Here is a 21993-nt window from a genome sequence, read left to right as displayed (position 1 = left end):
TTCAGACAAAGTTCTTCTTGTACTTAGTTGATGAAGAGGGAACTCAAATAAATGATTGAGTAATATAATGCATTTCTTGCGAGTTGTCTTGCACGGAAAAATTTATTTAAAATAACTAAAAAAAAAAACCAAAGGCAGATGGTAAATTTGAAATGTAATTAATGTTGCATGAGTGAAAAATTCTGCACATGCGCAGAGCAGAGACGCCGGCTTCGGCGAGCCTTTCCCAGCACCTGGGCGCAGCGGTTTCGCGGTGACCGCCGCACGGTGACGGATCACTGCTGGCAGATTTGAAATGCGATCAAATGAAACTGTCATAAAAATTTTACTCGGCTTTTTCATTGTCTCCCCAGTCAGCAGAGGTCCAGGCTCTCCGGATTGCCAGATACTCGTGGTGCTGTAGCTCCTGGAATATGAAAAGGCTAATATATCAACTGTAAACATATTTGCATATCTATGAAGAAAAAAGGACTTTTTTTGCAAACTCATATTAGTGCATATATGATACTGAACCAAACAGTCAGGGAAAGTTATGGTTTCTCTAGTGTATGCATTATTTATCTCTGTATCCACTTGGTTTAAGTTAAGAAGGTAACGTTAAAACCATGGCAACCGAACCAGACTTCACTTTGCTTACTCCCAGCTTCCATACCACATTATGCTTTCAAAAGGTGCATGCAAAATGAAATGCATGAGAGCTTAAATGACTAGAAAGATAATACACACCATTTCAGTGAACAAACCTAGTCAAGACAGCAGTATTTAAAGGCTGTGTAGCACAAGAAGATAAGGAGCCTACATAATACAGAATCTAACTGTAATGAGCATGCAAACCACAAAATGTAATGATAGAAACAATGACTGAGAGCTGCATTGAAGCATTCAACGTTTCCAAAGGCTGGTTCTGATCTTACTTTCATTCCATCTGATATGAATATCACTCTGTTTGATAAACGCTTTCCCATTACACAGATTACCATCGCATGTTTGATTGATATCAAGGCATTTTCACTCTATCTGAATGGATTCTGTTGGACATCAGCGCTTCTGTTTTGGATATTATCATGCTCCTCCCTTGATGAGAACTGTTTGAATCTTTGAGTCAATACAAATCCTGAGAGGTTTCTCACACATTGGGATAATCCTGCTTGCCAGGGAAGCCCGATAACAGTTGACAAATGTCAGGAGATTCCTAAAAAATTGAGAAAAATAGTAATGGTGCTCAATACAATGTAATTAAAATGAAATATCCGGTGAAATACTGAAATAAATAATGTAAGTAGATATTATTTTTTCATGCTAAAATAATACTAGATACACGGCCTAATTAGTGTGCTTTTTAGTGAGCATTACCCTGATACATATATGTGCCAGATTGAAGTAGGCAGGATATGATGTAAGAATCACACCAGCAGAGCATCATGTGTGAATTATGGAGGGTATCGAGACTTGGCAACTGAAATTGAAATATTAATGACCTGACAAGTCACAGAAAGGAGCGGCTGAGGAGTAACTAGTGCGCGGAACGCCCTCCGAGGGAGGTCGCGCGGAAACTGCTCGCTGGTGTCATTCAATTTAAATAACTTTCAGTCAAACGGAAATTATACAATTTTCCAAGAGCGAATGCTTGATTGGTGTCTACGTCACACATTTTCTTTTATGCTTAATGTTTGTTCTCCAAAATTAATCTCTCCACTGCTGGCTTGTCAAATAACTTTTAAAATTGTTAGTTTCTGGTGTCATGGAAAGGTCAGTGATGATCCCTTCAGCGTCTCTTCAAATGGGTTTTTTTTTCAAAAGCAAAAAGAGAAACCTAAGTTAAATAAGGTCATGGACAGCGGTTATGTACTGCTGAGTAGTTTTGTAGTATCGTGTTTTGTGTGTGTGTGTGTGTCTAGTTACTGCCTAGAAATATGTATACTGTAATATGTTATTTACTGTAGGTTGCTGTAAGAATCGCTGAATGTGGGATGGAGCGTGGGGCCTGTTAGGAAGGAAAAGGCAGTGCATTTGGGACCGGATTTTGTAATGGGGATCTGGAACTCAGCAAAGGAGGAGGGGGAGGAGTAGCAGACTTTTTCAGCATCAGCCTGGCCAAACAAGAAAACAATGCAGGAGTCTAGTTGCAAGGATGCGGCTCAGTTGTGGGGTCAGACATAGGAGTCTAGGAGTCTTTACTGGTGTGAGAGGAAACAGAAGCCATACTGTAACTGGAATATCCAGTGAACTTAACAAGTGTGCTTGTCATGTGACTTCCTGCCTGAGTATCCACCCAAATCTTGTCATTGCCAAAATGTTTTACATGATGAAATTACAGACACACACCACCATAGGCTGGCTAGCCAACCCGAACAGATCATCTGCCCACCCAAAAGTGACAGAACAAATTTGATCAATCATCATATCATCATTGATTTGACAGAATCGTTAAATTCCTGTTACCACTAGCCCCCACCCCCCCAAACACAAGTGACAGTTTTTACCATCACTGGCTCCCTAAAATCAAACACCGGCGTTCATCCAAAATACTCAAGATACACCATTGCACACCACAGAGGCAGCACATCCATGTTGTAAGTGAGATCAGTGCTGTAACAATGAAAGACTTTGAGTGCTTCGGCTGAATTTGGGAAAGCAATGTATCACATGGTGGACAGGAACTTGATATAAATGTTAGAATAACTGACAGAATACCATGCAAATGTGATACTCTGCTGGATCCTGTAGCTCCCGCTGTGCACTATGTGTACCAGTGAGGGTTTTTTGCTGACCCTTGTCAAGCTCATGGCGATTGCATTTTCAGGGCAGATCATCGATTTTGAGTATGAGCAATAATACCACAATCGCTTCACGTCATTTGTGGAGGGTAGTGAAGTCTTCAGCATGTCTACACGAAACTAAACTAGCAGTTTAGCAGGTGGCCACAGGATACAGCAAGTGGTGTAGTAGTTAAAGCTTTGAGGGGAACTGGATAAAATCACAAGTGATGCCCTGCTGCCAGTCAGTGACGGTGTTTACAACCATTCATTTGCATGGGGCCCTTGAAGTCCTCTGTTGGACACAAACAGTTTGGGAGATGCTGAAGCAGCATGTTCTGCTATCCAGCTAGTTAGTTACAATCTTCTGACTCAGTTAGGTATTTATTTAGTTTTTGAAACATTTTGAGTGGGGCCCCAGAAACAACAAACCAACCTATGGCTGCAGTGACCTTGATAAAGGGACTTAACCTGAATCCCTCTCATAAAACATCGAGCTGTCTGAGTAAGTGAAGTCAGATTGTCAGCCCGGCTAAGCTGTTTTAAGGACTGAAAAGGCATTCCTGCAGGAGGGTGTTATTACTCTAACGGTGATTTAGAGAGGTCAGCTTGCATGACAGAACACAAGTCAAACACCTGGCATCTTCCGTGACAACACAGCACTCAGTTACTTGTACCATAGTGATAATAATTCAGAAGAACCTGTATTATTATTATTATTATTGTTTTGTTGTTGTTAATAATAATAATAATAATAATGATAATAATAATAATAGTAGTTGTAGTAGTAGTAGTAGTAGTAGTAGTAGTAGTGAGGGGTGTTCCTAGAAATTCAGGGCCCCCTGACAAAATGTCGCCTTGGACCCCCTGCCTAATTTTACATACTCAAGGGCCCTTGTCAAGTGTTGAGTCCCCTGAATCTGTATCCATGCCCTTCCACTGACCCTAGTAGTACTTGTAGTAGCAGCAGTGGTAGTAGAAATAGTAGTAGTTAGGGTTGCATCTTGCTCTGATTTGATTAGATTCTGATTCACAAGTTAATAATTAAATCCGATTTGATTCTGGTTTGAGTCCGATAGAATGAGATAAGAAGTACTATATGGCAACTTTCGATATTTGAGGAAATGTTTGAAAAGCTCTAAATGGAATGCAAATTTACAGATGTAGAGTCACTGGAAAACCAGAAAGGCCAAATACTTGTATACCAAATTTTTTTTTTAAGGAACATATGGATATAGTTCCTTAAAAATAACACCAACCTGTCTCTTTCAAAGCACAAAAAATTCATTCTGACCAAAAAGAGTAGCTGAAAATAAAATCGGGAAAGTCTAAAACTCACATACCATGTCTCAGAAAGATTTCAACTTAAAGATATGTGGCAAAATAAAAATTGAAATCTTTTTTTAAGGGAAATACGGGTATTGTTTAGGGCACGGAATTGGCCCTGACCTCACAATTCGATTTGATTTAAGATTCACAAGTTCCCAATCGGATTCAGGTTTGATACTATTCGGTTTATGCTTAAGACACATTCATAACAAAAGTTCATTGACAAGCAATAATTAACATATCTGCGCATATCTTCCGCATAGAAATTTTCTTTTCAAGCGACAGTTTTTTGACTGACTCAGTTCTGTTCTTTCCATTTTGCTATTAATTGTAATTGTAGTCATTGGCTCCCAAAGGGCCAATTATTTTTGTTATAGAACCAGTAAAATAGCAATATTTTCAAACACTTTCTGTGAGCACAGTGTATTGTAATGTGGTGTCAGATTAATAAGAAGTAATTTGTAGGTCTTCAGTAATGTTTTCCCCAAATGTTGTACTTTAAAGTGTCTGTAAAGTAGTACTGTATTGTACTGGGGGTGGGTGAGACTTTAAAACTCACAGTAGTTGGGTTTACCGATCATGGGTTAATCGGCCCCTCATTGTGGATCAATAATGTAACCAGTTGGATGTGGGTTAAAACTGTTGGTTTTCGACATTTTGTGATACTGCCCACCCACCATGGCCACGGTCTGGGGGGGCCTGGTAAATACACCAAACATGCTGGGAATGGGCGGTGGGCCATTGGTACAGATAGCTGTGAGACAGAATACAGCCAGGCTGAGATAAGTCAGCAGACACACGGCCAGTGTCTCTTCTGATTGTGGACCTCTAAACATACTTCTTCACTATCTTTAATGTCACGTCTCAATGTACGATGGCTGGGCTTCACATCAAGACAAACCCACTGAAATGATCACTTTGGAGCGTGTTGGTTGATACCTCAGATTCTCAAAACCATTCTAATGGCTTCACGGTTTCCAGTAAACAAATAGCTTCTTTTATCATTTTAAATGACATTAGATACGAAACTTCTCTAATGGGACACATCCTTCAGCCATCAGAGCACAGCAGAAAGACATCCTATTACAGCCTACATCATATAGCTTTATGTTTATTTATCACACATGTTTAAATATGTTACACAGCTATTTCTAACACTTTTTTGCACTTTCGGATTAGATGCCAAACTGCATTTCATTCTCTGAGTACTTGTGCTGTGTACCATGGCGATCAAGCTTAATCTAATTTAATCTAATCTAGATTTGCTTTCCTGAGAACAAATTTTTCAAGGGCTAATTCTTTTCGCAAAGCTCCCCATCAGCACCTGTTTTAACTAACATTTTAGTTAAGCCCTGGTGAACTGTTTGCAGCTGGTAGTTTCCCTTTGCACAAACGTAGAGTGTCTGGTGCTCTGGGGCCGTTCGCTTCACGGCCATGCCGACGGCTCGGACTTAAATTGCTGGGTGTTATGAGGGAAAAGGGCACTTTAGCAGCTTATAAAGCGCACTTCCGTACCGACCTTCTCTTGCCATTATCCCCCATTAACACCTGCCATCGATACCTAACCTGCGGTTATGGGAATAGGCCCCTTCCCCTCCCCCCAGAGATGCCCACCACCCCCCTCCATCTGTAAGTAAGAAATCCGAGCTGTTGTGCATGTCGGCATGATGGATGACTGCTGTAACCCCAGATCCTCTGTGTGACCTGAAGGCAGAGCTCTGGTAGCACACCAATAGTGCGTCACAGTCTGCTATATTTGTTCTTGTGGCCCTGCCATCTGTTAACTTCCGGTGGTGTGTCAGTAACAGTGGGCTTTCTCTAAAGCTCAAGACCAGAAGCTTCCTAAACCTACATTTATGATTTTTCAGCTTCAGATTAAATTGGTGTGTATCCCCAATATACAAAATTTGAGAAAAAGCATTTATTGTCAGGCTGTCCATTTGCTAAACAGGGACTCCTATAGCTAACACACACTTACTGAACGGGGACTCCTATAGCTGACACACACTTACTGAATGGGGACTCCTATAGCTGACACACACTTACTGAATGGGGACTCCTATAGCTGACACACACTTACTGAACGGGGACTCCTATAGCTGACACACACTTACTGAACGGGGACTCCTATAGCTGACACACACTTACTGAATGGGGACTCCTATAGCTGACACACACTTACTGAATGGGGACTCCTATAGCTGACACACACTTACTGAATGGGGACTCCTATAGCTGACACACACTTACTGAACTGGGACTCCTATAGCTGACACACACTTACTGAATGGGGACTCCTATAGCTGACACACACTTACTGAATGGGGACTCCTATAGCTGACACACACTTACTGAATGGGGACTCCTATAGCTGACACACACTTACTGAATGGGGACTCCTATAGCTGACACACACTTACTGAATGGGGACTCCTATAGCTGACACACACTTACTGAATGGGGACTCCTATAGCTGACACACACTTACTGAATGGGGACTCCTATAGCTGACACACGCTTACTGAACTGGGACTCCTATAGCTAACACGGCACTTTACTCAGCATACTTTATACCATACCACACCTTCCTTATAGATCTTCATTTTACAACTACTGACTCCTTGCTCACTATTTTTATTATTTTACACTTATTAAAGTATTTTTTCTTTGTATTGTGCATTTCCTTTCAAGCACAATACAGGAAGCAGGTGGAAAAGCATTTCACTACACAGATGTACATTATATAGGTATTTACACGCTGATGAACCTGGTCCCAGTGTACAAGCCCCTGGGCTGTCATGACCTGGAACTTTTGTAACTTCATGTGTCCCTTTCAAACCACACAACAGGAACTGGGACCTTTTTTGTAAAATAAGCACTAAAAAAGACGTAAAAAGTTTGCACATTAAACTTCACACATAGTTTCATTTGAAACTACACCAACAGGCCAAAACAATGGAGGATAAACAAATCTTTTTGTTAGTTATTTGTTAGTTATTGGGGGTCAATCATGATCAAAATGGGACACAGCCTTTTATTTATATTTTTTTTCTCATATGACCCGCAGCATGTTTATAATTCATTGATCTTTCAGTTTTTCACAGAATAAAAACGGTTTCTCTCTAATAAGCGCTGGCAAGTTTCACTGCCAGCACCAGCGATATCAGACAAAAGTATATTGTTTAGCAATCAAATTTTCCGATGCAGAAATATGGAGACAAAAGCAAAAAATGCATAATTTGATGCATTAAATGTAACTGGGGTACAAAATACCTCTATCTGCTCAATTTTCACTCAGCTAAATATCTTTTTCTGCACTTCCGCTTAACTTCCAAGTAAGTGTTGGTGCTTGTGGTCAACCAATCAGCAAGTTTATCACTGTAAGCGCCTCTCCAGTAGTTCTTGTTCGAACGAAAAGTATCTAGTCTGGAGTAGGTACCAAAAAAGGGTTCTGGAACTGCCTCTGAGAAATTACAATTGAGTCTGCTGTGTGATCATGACCAAAGTTTCTTGTTCCAGCAAAAGATTCTAGTTCCAGAAAAAGTTCCACCTTATGTATGTGCACGTGACAAATAAAACTTGAATATTGATATGGTTAAAATATGCTTCAGTCCAGTGCAGGCTACATGATACGTAACCTAGAAGACCTCCAGGGTCCAGTTGCTGAAAGGAAGTTTGGGTTAAGAGATATGTAAATTTATAGCAGTTTATTCCAGAGTTTTAATTTATTTTCACATAACCCCAAAATCTGTGGGGAGAAGCTCACTTCCACACTGGGATTATCTGCATGGATTTATTAACAGCTCAGACCTGCTGGGATGGTTAGAAGAGAGAATTCTTCCTCTTCCTCTTCTCAGTGATGAAGACCTCTTTTCCGGTCCATTGTGGCACTAGATCTTTTAAGGTGGAGCACAGTGCTGCTATTGATCAGTGGTAATGACTGTTAAGCTTTTAATAAAATGCACTGTTTATATCATGCAGAAAACTGCATTAACTTACTCATCATGTTCCCCCAGCCGTTTCTCTTTGGTCTTAAGTGGAGGTATGTCCCGCATGACTACACAGGAGATTTAATCTTCCTCCCTCATCTCTATCCTGTCGGTGTATATAGGAACGGGGCAGGACACTGAGCAACATGCATCAAACGCACAGTGGTACATTTCATGCAAACTGGGGCGTAAACAGGGGTGGAGCCAAAGGGACACTGGCCCCAGCTGAAAGCTGATTGGCCCCCAGAGTGGCCTCCAAGTTGCTCATCAATTGAAAGCATATCATTGGCTAATAATAAGGTTGGCCCCTCTGTATGAATTATGACCCCTCTAATGCCCTTCTCTTTGTGGGCCTGAGTGCTCCTTGCAGAGAGGGTCATTACAGACTGGAGCCTGTGATCAGAATCCATTACAGTGTCACTGATACCTTGAGTGCATCCTGGGATATCAGCAGTGGTCCATGTATTACTTCTCATCCCTCTGTCCATCCATTCATCTATATTCTGTACTCACTTGTCCCATGTGGGGTCGCAGGGGTCTGAAGTCTATTCCAGAAGCTACGAGTGCAAGGCAGGGAATAACCAAGGACGGGGCGCCATCCCATTGCAGCATTACTTCTCATGCGAATCTTTAATGTTATCTTTAGAATATCATTGAACATTAATCTCCAAAGACAACAATTATTAATAAAACAACTGAGGGAAAGAGATTTCCTTGTTTCTGAGATGGGGGTAGCCATTAGAATCTTCATGCAATCAAGTTGTAAATTAAATTATACAGTTTAAATGCTTTTTTAACTGATACATTAAATGTAATTTATTAACTGCCGTAAATTAGAAAATTTATGGAGGGAGGTAAATAATCAGGAGATGGGTAGAAAGACTTGGCAGTGAGCAGGGGGGGGGGTGTTAAAGACTGGATAATAAATTGGTGTGTTTTAGGGAAATGCTAAATGAACAATGTTGCTTTGAGAAGGCTAAATAAAAGGAGAATAAGCTTCAGAATTAATGCATTCAGGGCACTGCGTTATAAATCAGGGAGCTAATGAAACAACAGCACAATCAGTCAAATAAAACAAACAGTCATCTTATCACCGGGAAAGAGCAAGGAAGTGCTGGTTTGGTGCTGGTGAGGCATGATGGGAGGTTGGTATGACATGGGTGGAGCATGGGTGTGGAAAGGGGTGGGGCTTGATTTGGGTGGGCGGAGCACAGGTAGGTGTGGGCAGAGAATGTTTGGGGCACGTATGGTAAACATGTGGGTTTGTTACAGGGCTCTGACAATTAGGGCAGAGCAAGACAGGCTACAGTCGTCACCAAAAAAGTCAGTTTCAGATGTGGTCCATTGATTCTCTGTACCTGCTTGTCCTATTCAAGGTAATCGGGGTCCAGAGCCTAACCAAGAGGCTATGAGCTCAGGGCACCAATGTGGTCATGGCCTTGTATTACTGGATTATACGACCTGAAAAAACACTTTGTCTTGAGCAGCCAAAGAAACATTAGCTTAATTAAATTGTATTACATGGGAAGTATTTGCAATGGCTGGCACCCATTAGGTAGGGCATATACAGCTTTCGTTTCTTATAGATTTGAATGGGGCCGATTCTAGGCCACTGCTACTAACCCATGTCAATTATATCCGTGTGCATTTTGCTTTTTGATTCATTTCGCTGACACTAGATAAAAAGACCGGTGTTGGTAACTCCAGAATACGGGACTTTCGATAATTGGTGTTGATTTAAATTAGTTTGTCATTTTTATCTTCCCTGACCAGGATAAGCAGTTGGAAGAAAAATGGATGGATGGATTTTTATCTAGTATGTAATAAAACATTCAAATAAAAAGTACAATAATCAGCAACTGTACACTTTGAAATTACCTGAAAGTATTATTATTATTATTGCATGTGTGTGTGTCTGTGAGTCAATGGTGTGTGAGTGTGCCTTGCGATGGGATGGTGCTGGACCCCCTGCGACCATGAACAGGATAAGCGGTTTCAGAAAATGGATGGATGGATGGTATTATTATTACTATTATTACTAGTAGTAGTAGTATGAGTATGAGTAGTAGTAGCTATAGGAAGAGTAATAAAATATTTTCATGCTAATTTTGGAATATGTAGGATGAAAACTTGTAATTTGTAATTAGAAAATGACAGCTAGAGAACTTTTCAATGTCATTCCTGACGTTTAAATCTCTGCATGATTGTGAAACAAATTACATGCTGCATTTATCAATATGCGCTGGGATCTCCCTGTGGTGTACACGCCAGTCTTGTTAATTCTTCTGGTTTGCTTTGACAGACAGTCAGAGGATGCAGGCTAAGACCATCTCTATCTGCCGCTAATCCCATTGATAAAAGATGTGAAAACCACACACACAATTAAGCCTGCTTGCCGATTCTGTTCAATATCGTCTCGCCTTGAGCAGAAACTGTCGCAGCGACAGGGGAACCTGCAGATGCTTCCTTCCCTGTGCGGTTGATGGAAACCGCACAACCAGCCCAGTTGACACCGCCGCCGTTCCAGTATTATTAGTTGCTAGGAAGCAGCTATCCATAGAGATTTCCGAACTAATAATATCGTGTAGCCTGTCTTGGTGTGGACCTGCATCACCGGGAAGCTGCCAGGAATTTGCCTGTTTTTTGCTCTGTTCAGAACTCACCAGACATTAACCTGCATCTCAGTTTCTTCCCTGATTTGCATACGCAGTTCCCTGCAAACCACTGATAGCCCCAGCACAGAAAAACCCAGCACTGACAGAACCAGCACTGACAGCACCAGCACTGATAGCCCCAGCACAGAAAAACCCAGCACTGACAGAACCAGCACTGACAGAACCAGCACAGACAGAACTAGCACAGACAGCACCAGCACTGACAGAACCAGCACAGACAGAACTAGCACAGACAGCACCAGCACCGACAGACCCAGCAGTGAGAGACCCAGCACCAACAGACCCAGCACTGACAGAACCAGCACTAACAGCACCGGCATCAACAGCCAAAGCACTGCCAGTCAGATGAATCATCACAGGAAAGGATTACTTAGAGGGAGTGCTTGACCGGTAAAAGATGAGCACACTGCCTCTCTGGGATCATGACCACTCTCTCTGCTGAGAGATAGATGCGAGACTCCATTCAGGGCGGAGAGCAAAACCATACAAGACATAGTTGGGATCTTTATTTGGGGGAACTCTGAATCGTTTCCATGGGTAGCAAGATGGGAGGGAGGCTGACAGAGCACAACAAACACCAAAAAGAGAGGGAAAGAAAGGCAAACAGCGACGTGATGGAGTGACAGACAAAACTCATGTAATCCTGGTACAGGGGTAGGACCTGGGCTGCAGCCAGCTATGAGGTCATCGAGGTCCAGTCCTTGGTAATTTTTAAGAGCTAAAAATAAGATTTGAAGCTAAATATTCACCTGAATAAAACATTAGGCTAATTAACATTTCAAATAACTAATTCATTAAAAAAAAAAAAATAAACAGCTTATGAAGGCGATGCTATCAATAATGTGATTGAAGAGACCCACCCCCCACCCCCGGGTCTCTGACCTCACTATTTTGCAAACCGTAGCTATGGCCTTGTGTTGGACCACAGCCCCCACCCCCACAGCCTGTGAAACTCTCCCATTATGTCCAGCTACAGATTCCCCAACACCAAGAATAGACTGTCAATTTCAAAAATGAGATTAACAATTAATCATGAATAATTAGCCTTGCTAACTGAATAGATAATGATGTGATGGTTCGGCGACGCCCAACCCATCAACACATTGGCTTTTTGGCTTTTGGGTTGAGGATTCTCACAGGAAAACTCATTACTTCCGTAATGTCTAGTGGTGCTGGTGGGTTGTTCTTCACTAGCATGAGCTCTACCTGCAATCGAGGCCACGGAACTTGCCGGACTGAACAGATGCTAATGTAGAGGGTAAATTGAGGGTAACTAACAGTCAATATTGATCGTGTTACTTTATAATGAAACACAATTTGAGATAGTGTTCAGCACTGCACAAAAGTTTAACCGCGCTCAAGTTATCAGCGGCCGTGCCGTCGGGATTCTGTCGACTCGTCTCCACGAGCGACGGGCGAATTTAGAAACTCAATTACGTGGAAACCAGTTTATTTCTGCTTCCTGGCAACCGCTTGATACATTATGATCAATTTCAGGGGCCCTTTGAAGGAGAAGAAAAAAAAAATGCTTTATTCTAGTCTCTGCTCCTAATCTGTTCTTTTAAGGCACTCGGGGAGATAGAGGGACAGAGACAAAACGAGGGAGATAGAGTGAAGCGTGCGGGATGGCGTTAGGCTCTGACGGCCAATAACAGGGCAGGAGACGGATGTTACAGTGCGGCGGGTCTGTTAGAGCTGGCACTCTAAGTGAAGTCCCTCTTAGGGCACCATTAAGGGATGGCTGGCTTCTATCAGGGCAGTAGTTAGAGATAACAACCTGGACTCTCCCGGCTGCACTCCGTAACGACCTTATCCTGACCCTGCATACCGCAGCATGACCGAAAGAGCACCGGGTCTCAGCCGTAATGGGGAGCACAGACCCAGACAGACTGGTCCACTCACTGCAGAGCAAGCTATAAAAACCCACCTTCCAAATAAAACAAGAAAATATTTGCTGAATAAAGTGACTTCTGTGATCCCTTTCTTCACTCTTCCACACCCCAAAGTAACTCCCCTCCCCCATCTCTACAGGGGTGGATTTGTTGTTTTTAATAAGGGTGGATTTGCTGTTTGCCTTCCCCCGAAATACACACACACACACACACGCACCATTAGCCTAGTGTAGGGACAGGTTGTGGCAATCAGGGGGCCCCCAAAACTTGGGGGGCCCAGGCAAATGAATGGTTTGACAGGTGGTACAGTGAATACCAACTGCATCTCCTTCTACCCGGGCAAACATACAGAAAATCATGAACACGCCATTACAAAATAGGCAATCGCCTAATTACTCAGAAATAGCGGAACCCCATCATGATTTTTATCTCCATTATGCTCTGTGTTATTTTTTTGTTCTACTCCCACGAAGGTCTATAAAACAGACAATATCTACGTGCCACACACCGGAATCTCTTCACAATGTTTTCAAAGGCGTCAGCATTTCTGACTAATGATAATGTCAGATTTGTGCAATACAACAATTATGCACAAACACTGCCTTCCAAAGACATGTCCTGCCTGTAGGACAAAATGCCTTTGATGGCTATATTAAAAATGAGAAATGGGCAGAGATTCTCCACTTTGTTCCTCCCTTTTGAGACTCCCACTGCCACTGAGATCCATTAAGTACATATTTCTTCCTCAATGGCCCCCAAAAACTTCCTAAATCTCATGTGTCTGACAGAGGAAAAGCCTCCCTGTGACAGCGATTCTTGTGAGTACGTGTTTAGCGCCCCGGAAACGCGTATGTCATTCAGAGAGGCGACGACATAGTCTGACACCCTCTGTCAACACGGTTTTATGGTGCGTTGACTCCTCGACACCTGTGTGTAAACTGGCAGGTCTCCAGCCGAGTATGAAAAAAGGGGGTGTCGATATCGCTCGAGTACTGCAGACATCACCTCTGGCAACAAACTCAAATGCCTCTCGATGAAACAGGGATCATTCAAAAGCCTTTGCTCTTTCCCAAGGCATTTATGTCATTACTGATCATTTTGCAAGATTCCTTTTCTAACAGTTGTAATAATAATAATCTATCGTCTTGTCCTGGCCAAGGTCACGGGGGATTCTGAAGCACACTGAAGACAGCATAGGGCAAACCTGCAGCAGACTCTGCACAGGGTGCCAGTTCACCACAGCGCACAAACCCTCACACACAATCACACACTAGGGGTAATTTAGAGATGCCAGGTGACCCACCTGCGGGAGGAATCCCACATGACTTGGGGAGAGCAGAGCACATATTATTATTATTATTATTATTATTATTATTATTATGTTAGAGTGTGTTAGAGTTCATTTTTGTTTGAGAAGTCAGTACCTTTGTACTGCCAATATTAAATTTGGGTCAGACAAAGGCGGAGTATTGTTCCATGTTTTGATGCTGAGATTTTTTTTCTTCTTTTTTTTGCTCTAAAATATCTACAGTGGATCTATTCTCATTAATGTGATATAGTTTGCCCACAGGCAAATAAAATTATTGCTCGTCATTAAAATTAAAATTCCTCTCATGTGGGCAGTTAAATGTTCTCCTGCCGAAACTGACATTTTGTCCGCGAAAATTGGCAATGAAATAAATCCCAGGCCTCATATCTGTGTCGCGGAAAAGGCTTCGTCAAGCCATGGATATCTCTACTTCAGACAAGGGGGCTAAGAGGCCCTTAGCTTAGGAGTAAACTCTAAATTATTACTTTATTTCCTTTATCTTACACCTACTGCTAATGCTACATTCACATTTACAGCTACTATTTACTTACATTGCGATACATTCATACAATTTCTTGGATTGATAAAAAATGCTGACTGAATGAATATCTTTTCAGCTGATGGTTTGTTAATAAAAGGGATAACTAGCAATTTCTGGACGTTGCTGGTTTCCTAGATGTGGCCAATTGTTGTCCCATCGACTCAGGCTCATCTCGGCAACAGCAGCACAGTCCCTAGTGCTACGCCGAGGGGGGGGAGGGAGATGTGAAAGAGTGACAGGCCAAAATGAAAATATCTCATAATAATGATGTAAGGCTCAGAAGCTGGATTCTGGTGCTAATTCACCCTGGGATTACTCAGCAGTTTATCTGGCTCGAGCTTCAACTGACAGAGACAGCTGTTGCCAGCTACTTTGTTTTAAATGAAATATTTCAAGTATCTTATTTTTTTGGTTCTCACTGGCGTGAGAGAGGCTCGTACAGACCTAGAGTGGCGCACTGCCTGTCTGGCCGTGCCTCCCAGGTGGACTTCAATCAGATAATTGACATCAGGGCTTAAATGGCCTCTCTGCTCTCCTCTTCCAGCCTCGGCTATCTGCACAACGCAGTCTCTCCATCACGAATCCGCGGACCACGGCCGTCCCGCTCTGTGATTTTGAGGTCTTTCAAGTCGAGTCTCACGCAATCACCGAAAAGCTGTGCTCTTCCCTTCTCTCTATCTCTGTCGTGTGCCTCACAAGAACCAGGTCACTGCTCCGGTGCTCCCCTTGGGATGAAGGACAGGAACAGACCCACAGCTACTTTGAAACAGGTCACCTTGTCCGAGCCTCACCTGGACTCGGGGAAGGAGAAGAAAAACCGGGATCAATACCGACTCCGAAAGGTGACATCTTCTGTGCCTGAAACTCACCTGGTCTTTTTAAAGATCTGAGCAAATTACCCATATTTTAGCAAAACTCCATCAGTTGTAGGGGTGGGGGGTCACCAGTTCAAACCCCACCTCAGCACATCTGCAGGTCCTTGAGCAAGGCCCTTAACCCCCAGCTCCCTGGGCACCACTATGGGTGGCTGCCCTTCACAGACAGCTTACTCTACAAAGAGCAAGTCAAGGGAGGCATAAAGACAATTTCCCCACAGGGATCAATAACATATTGATTATTATTAAATACTTTTATTACTATTTAAAGCTTTAAATAGACAAGCACCTTCATATATTTCAGTGTCTGACTGAATATGTTCCAAATAGGTCCTTAAGATCATCAAGTGCCTGCTTGCTAAATATTGTGAAATAAGTGAAATAGGCCTAATAGAAATATGGAGAAGCCTCATTCTGTTTTTATGCACCAAAGATCTGGAACAACCTGCCCTTAGATATTCATCGGGGGGTATTCCATGAAAGTAGCTAAAGAAAGGCAGACTTTCCCGAAAAAGTCAGACTCAACCTCGCTCAATCTCTAAACTTAGCCTCATGTCCTTCCATGAACGCAGTTCAGCTTTAACCAATCAAGGCTCATTCAAGACAGACTTGCATAGTCTCACTTAGTGCGCACACCCGCGATACTTAAGAAGCCCAAATGAATGGATGAACGATAGATCGACCAAATGAGTCGGAAAGCCTGTAAAACGAGAGCGTTTTTTCTTTCCGCCGCAGAACAAACGCTGCTGATGGAGCTGTATGAAAAATACAAAAGTCTCAATAACACAGCCAGGGAATTGGCTGGCAATGATTTGCAGACTAAATGCATAAGTTACGTAAATGTTATAAGTGCTTAGTACAGTGGCATGGTGATACAGTGGTTTATATTGTCACCTTATTGTTGGTTCGATCCCCATAGCCAACGCGGAACCTTCTGGGTTGATTTCACCTGTCATTATTACTGTATAATATTATTTGATCTCCGTAAAATACTTTAAATATCACATCCGTGTGAAATGTTCTGCACAAATAACCGTATCTTGTCTTTACTATTTTAGTAATTACTTTCAAGTAGACAGTGACTAAACAAAATATAAAAATACAGTATCTTCCTGTTCATATTATTTTAATGGATTTTTTTTTTCCAATTACTGTCATTGCATTTCATGTTTCACCTTTGTAATATGCGTACGCTTTTATTTTACAGTAAAATACCGTTATAACGGACTTAAAAGGGACCTGGCAAAACAGTCCGTTATATCCAGAGTTGCTGTATGCCCAGAACACAACTTCGCACAGGACACCATTTACTCATGCCACACCTCAGCAGACACACTTGTGGTATAGATTATTGTATGGTACATGTCGTAATCCAACTTTACCTGACCAGATGCGTGACTATATAATCCCGACTATGTAGCCTACGTATCTGCGCTGGACATCACCGGCACGCCACACGCCTTGTAGGCGGAGCCTGCATGTATCTTATAGCCGAACAAAAGTACAGCTAAAAGCGGCCCTGGGGGCCAAATTGTTTGTCCATTATAAGCGAAATTCCGTTATATGCGAGTCCGCTTTATCCGATGACCAGCGGACCTCGTCCGTCATAGACGATATTCCGTTATAAGCGAGTCCACTATAACAGGATTTTACTGTAATTATTTTGGAATTAATTGGAATGCTAAGACGTGATTTTATAGGCTTTATTATATTGATTATGTAGCAATCTCAGCTCTGTTCTCTGTTCATGGTAATTCAGCGGGGATTCATTTAAGACAAGCTGATGGAACGGAACTCTCACTTAAGTAAGACTGACTTGTTGAAATAAGTCAGACTTTCCCTTAAGCCTGCTTCGTGGAATATCCCCCAGGCCACTTCTCTTGGTATTTTTAGAAAGCAGCTGAAAACATACTTTTTTTTTTTACCCTAGCTTTGCATAACTTTCACTGCGTTATAGTCATGTATGTTTATTTTTGCTTTTATTTCTATTTATATTTTTATCTTATCTTATATGATTTCTTAATGTTTGATTGTGTTCTTGTGTTATTATCTTGACTGGAATTTGTTTTTATTTTGTTTTTATTCTTCTTGTTTTTATCATTTGTCATTTGCACTCTGTGTGAAGCACTTTGAGCTGCATTCAGATGTATAAAAGGTGCTATATAAAGGCATTATTATTATTATTATTTAGACTTTTAGGTAAAGCCTGTCTCTGTGTCTTTGGTTAAAGCTCTTCTCTGAGTCTTTGAGTAAAGCCTTTCTCTGTGCCTTTGAGTACAGCCTTTCTCTGTGCCTTTGAGTAAAGCCTGTCTCTGTCTTTGGGTAAAGCCCTTCTCTGTGCCATTGAGTGAAGCTCTTTTCTGTGCCTTTGAGTAAAGTCTTTCTCTGTGCCTTTGGGTAAAGCCCTTCTCTGTGCCTTTGAATAAAGCCCTTCTCTGTGCCTTTGAGTAAAGCCCTTCCCTTTGCCTGTATTATTATTACTTTGACAACATCTGACAGCCTCATAAATGCATAGCACACTTTACTCAACAGAGCGACACTTTGCACATTGCACTTTACTCTGCCATATTTCATATTTCTGCCATTTCTTTTATTTACCTTATATTTATTTAATATGTTTCTAATTTATTTAGCCATATCTTCTGCTTCTGCCATTTCTTCTGTTTATTTTATATTTATTCCATAAATTTGTACCCCTACAGTCATATGTCTACTTTGCAGTTTTGTGAGAGCTTTTGTCTTGTTTCATGCTCTCTAATTCTGTTAAATGTTATATGTTACTTATTGGATAGTGGGAATAAGAATTTTTCTGTGTTCTGATGCACCAAAGGCAAAAACCATTCTTGAATCTTGAACATACATACATTTCCTGGTCAGCGTGCATCAAATTCTGGAAACGGTTAATCTAATGGCTAGTGTGGAGATGTTTTCTTGGACTGCATATTGTTTATTGTTTGGAAGCAGAGGACAGTAGCATCAAGGTCACAATTCTGGAAGTAAAGCCAGAGACTCCATTGTGTGCCAATGCAGATTTGGCCACCTTTTTTTTTGTTGGTGGCACACCCTGGGCAATTGTCCAGGAACACGGGGCACAGATGCCGTGTGCCAGCTCCCTCCACTCTGAGAAATCAGCTGCCTTACTGTGTTAAACCGGCGAACCTGTAGTCACGATTTTTTTTACTGCCATTGGTCCCTGACCTTGGAAGTCATTAATCTCACAAACGTGAATATTCATTAACCTTAACAGACGACACTCTGACAAGCAGTGACGCATGTGCGTGTCCCCTGCAAGGTGACATACGACACACCTCCATGGATGTGTCACCAAATTAGTAGCTAGAGCATTCAGTTAAAAAACAAACAGTGCACATGCGACAATGCATAATACAATCAGAAGTATCTGTGGGAGGCTTTGAGCACAAAAAGTAAAAACAGACATAATTTAGAATCCTGGGAAAAATATTGCAACCAATATATTTTGGCACCAAGAAATCTGACACAGCTGATTAATTAAACAGGCGTTTTAGTGATTTTGAAGGCATGTTTGTAGCAGATTTGAGTCACACTGGAGTTGTTCAGCTTCCGTTCTGCATTTTTAAGAGACCTGAGACAGATGCATATTTTAGTTTAAAATATCCTTCAGTCTGTAGCCAGCAATCATTTATAACCCTAAACACAGTAAAATTAAGCTGTTTTAATTTTTTTTTTAAATCCTTAACTACCTGGGTACTTCTTCAAACAGCTTGGTACTGGAGCAGCTTGGCATCGCCTCACCTCGGCGTCAGGGAAAACTTTCCAATGCATCTGAAATATAAAAAGTTTTCTTGTGGTTACACTGAGGGTATCTTTAAAAGCATGGGAAGGTAGTGAGGGAGCCCCAGTGTGTCCACTGAAGCATGTACCTCGACCGGAAGAGGTGTGTGTGTGTGTGTGTGTGTGTGTGTGGATTATGTTTATATTACATTGTGGGAACCAAATGTCCTCCACGATGTGATAAAACCTTGTTCACATTGTGGGGACCATTTTTCAGGTCCCCACAAAGATCTGTTAATGCAATTAATAAAGCAAACATGCCGAAAGACCAATATTTTGTTTGGTTGGTTATGGGTAAGGTTACGGCTGGGTAGGGGTTAAGGTTGTCATGTTGTGATTAGAGTTTTCTCCTTATAAATGAATGGAGAGTCCCCACAAATATATGATTACAAACCGGTGTGTATCTGTGTGTGTGTATGTGGGGGGGGGGGGGGGGAGTTTGAACAAAGGGGGCATATGCGTGTGCTTGTTCAGCTTTTGAAAAATGTTCTCATGGTGATAGTAACTCAAGAAAAACAGATGGTCCTGGGGTGTCCTCACAAACAACACTTTATCTTTACGGCCTCATCTACTCAGTGTTTTCTTTTTCTTTTTTGAGGAACCAAAAGCACAAAAATGTTTTTTAAAGAATTTCTGGCCTTTCCAGAAAGGCCCAAATACAAGCCCTAAATGAGAATCCTTGGTCCTGCTCATCCAAATCCATGCATCTGCATTCACAAGAATTCCACATTGACCAAGGGGAATATTTTCATATTTGGTTAATAAATGCATTATTTCTGCTTGATTTCCTCCCTCCACCCTTAAAACAGAGACAGAGATGCCACCCGATAACTGATATTCTCCATGGCAACCAGCAGACACCATGTGACTGACTCAGGTTGAGTTAATCAGCCACCCGCCCCCTATTTCATGGGATTATCCTGTATCGATGAATAAATTTTTAAATCATATCATCGGGGGACTCCCCTCTCACTCCATTTGTCAGCATTTACCATTGACACCCCCTAAACCAGGTTGACAACCATATCATCATAGAAAATAGTAGGGGCCCCCCAGACAACTCAAATAGCCCAGGGGCCTCTGACCATCACATCTCTAGCTGTATGTTATGGTCCAGCCAAGCCTGAAAAAAAACATGCCACATTGCATTTCGGGAAGCTTACAAGCCCCATCCCTCCCCACCCCACCCATTATCCGTCCGTGTCTCCAAACCTGATATCTCAGTCCTGTTAGTCCATTAGCTCAGATGTGACCAATTACAAGCTGATGCTAAATGGAGACCCTGCGGATAAAGATTATTTTGTTTGTTTATGGTAAATAAAATGGGCTGTGGACTCAGGAAGTGACTTCCCAGTCTAATCCTCGGAGTTGGTCACACTCTGGCAGGTTACAACCTCCCCTGAGCTTCACATTGATTTCACTGTAAATTCCACCTGGATGCCTGTTTGCAGTGCATCAGGACATAGCCATTAACAGAAAAGTTAAGTGAATGAGACATTTACATCCTGGAACAGCAAAGCTGGACTGTGCCGAAGGGGTACCTTGCTTTCCTGAACCTGCGATGCTGAACCTGCTTTCTTGAACCTGTAATCCTGAGCCTGTGGTCCTGAACCTGCGATCCTGAACCTGCATTCCTGAGCCGGTGGTCCTGAGTCTGTGATCCTGAAACTGCGTTCCTAAACCTGTGATTCAGCTAATACAAAGCGGTGGGAACATGTACAATCAGTCGTTTTTGATAAAAGCAAATGTGGTGGCAGTAGGGTGGGTGGTTTGTCACTCTGTGCCCATGATTGGAAGATTGTCGGTACACATCCTGTGGTTGGTGGAAGAAATGTGCTCTTGAGCAAGACTCTTTACCCCACCTCCAAAAAATGTTCCAGTGGCACCGGAAAAATGGTTGACCCTTGGCTCAGACCCCAAGCTTCACTCTCACCTGTATCTGTTTATGGATACCTTTCAAAGGAGAGCAAGTTGTGAATACTGCTACATAATTGTGTAAATTGCCAATAAAGTAGTTATTCTTCAGTAACTAATTTTGGTGTTCTTGTGAAGCAAATGCTTAACAACACCAATCTTGCGTAGCATGGCTGAGCTTTGTTAGGTTTATAGAATATTTGGTTGAGGGTGAGTCTCGCTACATGTCGGTCTCGGAATTCTGGAAAGGCGACTGAAAATCCTGACGACTCCCTTACAAAATGAGTTGCTGATAATGTGGCATGTTCTTGTTTTGTTGTATTTCTGCAGTCGGGGGGGGGGGCGGGTCAAATGGACCCTTGAAAGTACAAGTGCCCCCAAAATTCACACATCAGTCAGCTCTGTGGAAACATTTGCTTACCCTGGTGCCAAAAGTAAAAAAAAAAAAAATGAAAGCCATAAAATGACCTTAGGTTCAGCGACAGCTGTCTGTGTGGAATCCCATCCCACAATCTTGGGGTCATTTTCTAATTACGGCAGGCTGACAGCTGCTGGAAGGTTTCCACTTCCCCTATCACACTATAACTGGATAGCGCTCTCCTAGAGTGCTGTCCGAGGTGTTTAAAATGCTCCAAATGGATTAGCACATTACCATGAGAATGGGGTTTCTCAGCACTATCGATAAAAAGTGCTTTTAGCAGGTTGCGAGCTCTGTCTGAGTGCCTCTCCGCTGTCACGTCATTGGGGACAGCAGCGGACGAGCATGCGCTGTCATGGGTGTCAAGGTCTGGACGGGCGCTAGCTAAACCCACTCGAGGTGAGAAAGGTCTGCTTGTCATATTGCCTTTTTTCTTAGTCTAACCATTTTCATGGGTAACCCCCCTCAGCTCCCACCCTATT

This window comes from Paramormyrops kingsleyae, chromosome 1 (assembly GCF_048594095.1).
Source record: "Paramormyrops kingsleyae isolate MSU_618 chromosome 1, PKINGS_0.4, whole genome shotgun sequence".
In the NCBI taxonomy this organism is placed as follows: Eukaryota; Metazoa; Chordata; class Actinopteri; order Osteoglossiformes; family Mormyridae; genus Paramormyrops; species Paramormyrops kingsleyae.
This window is presented reverse-complemented; position numbering follows the sequence as displayed.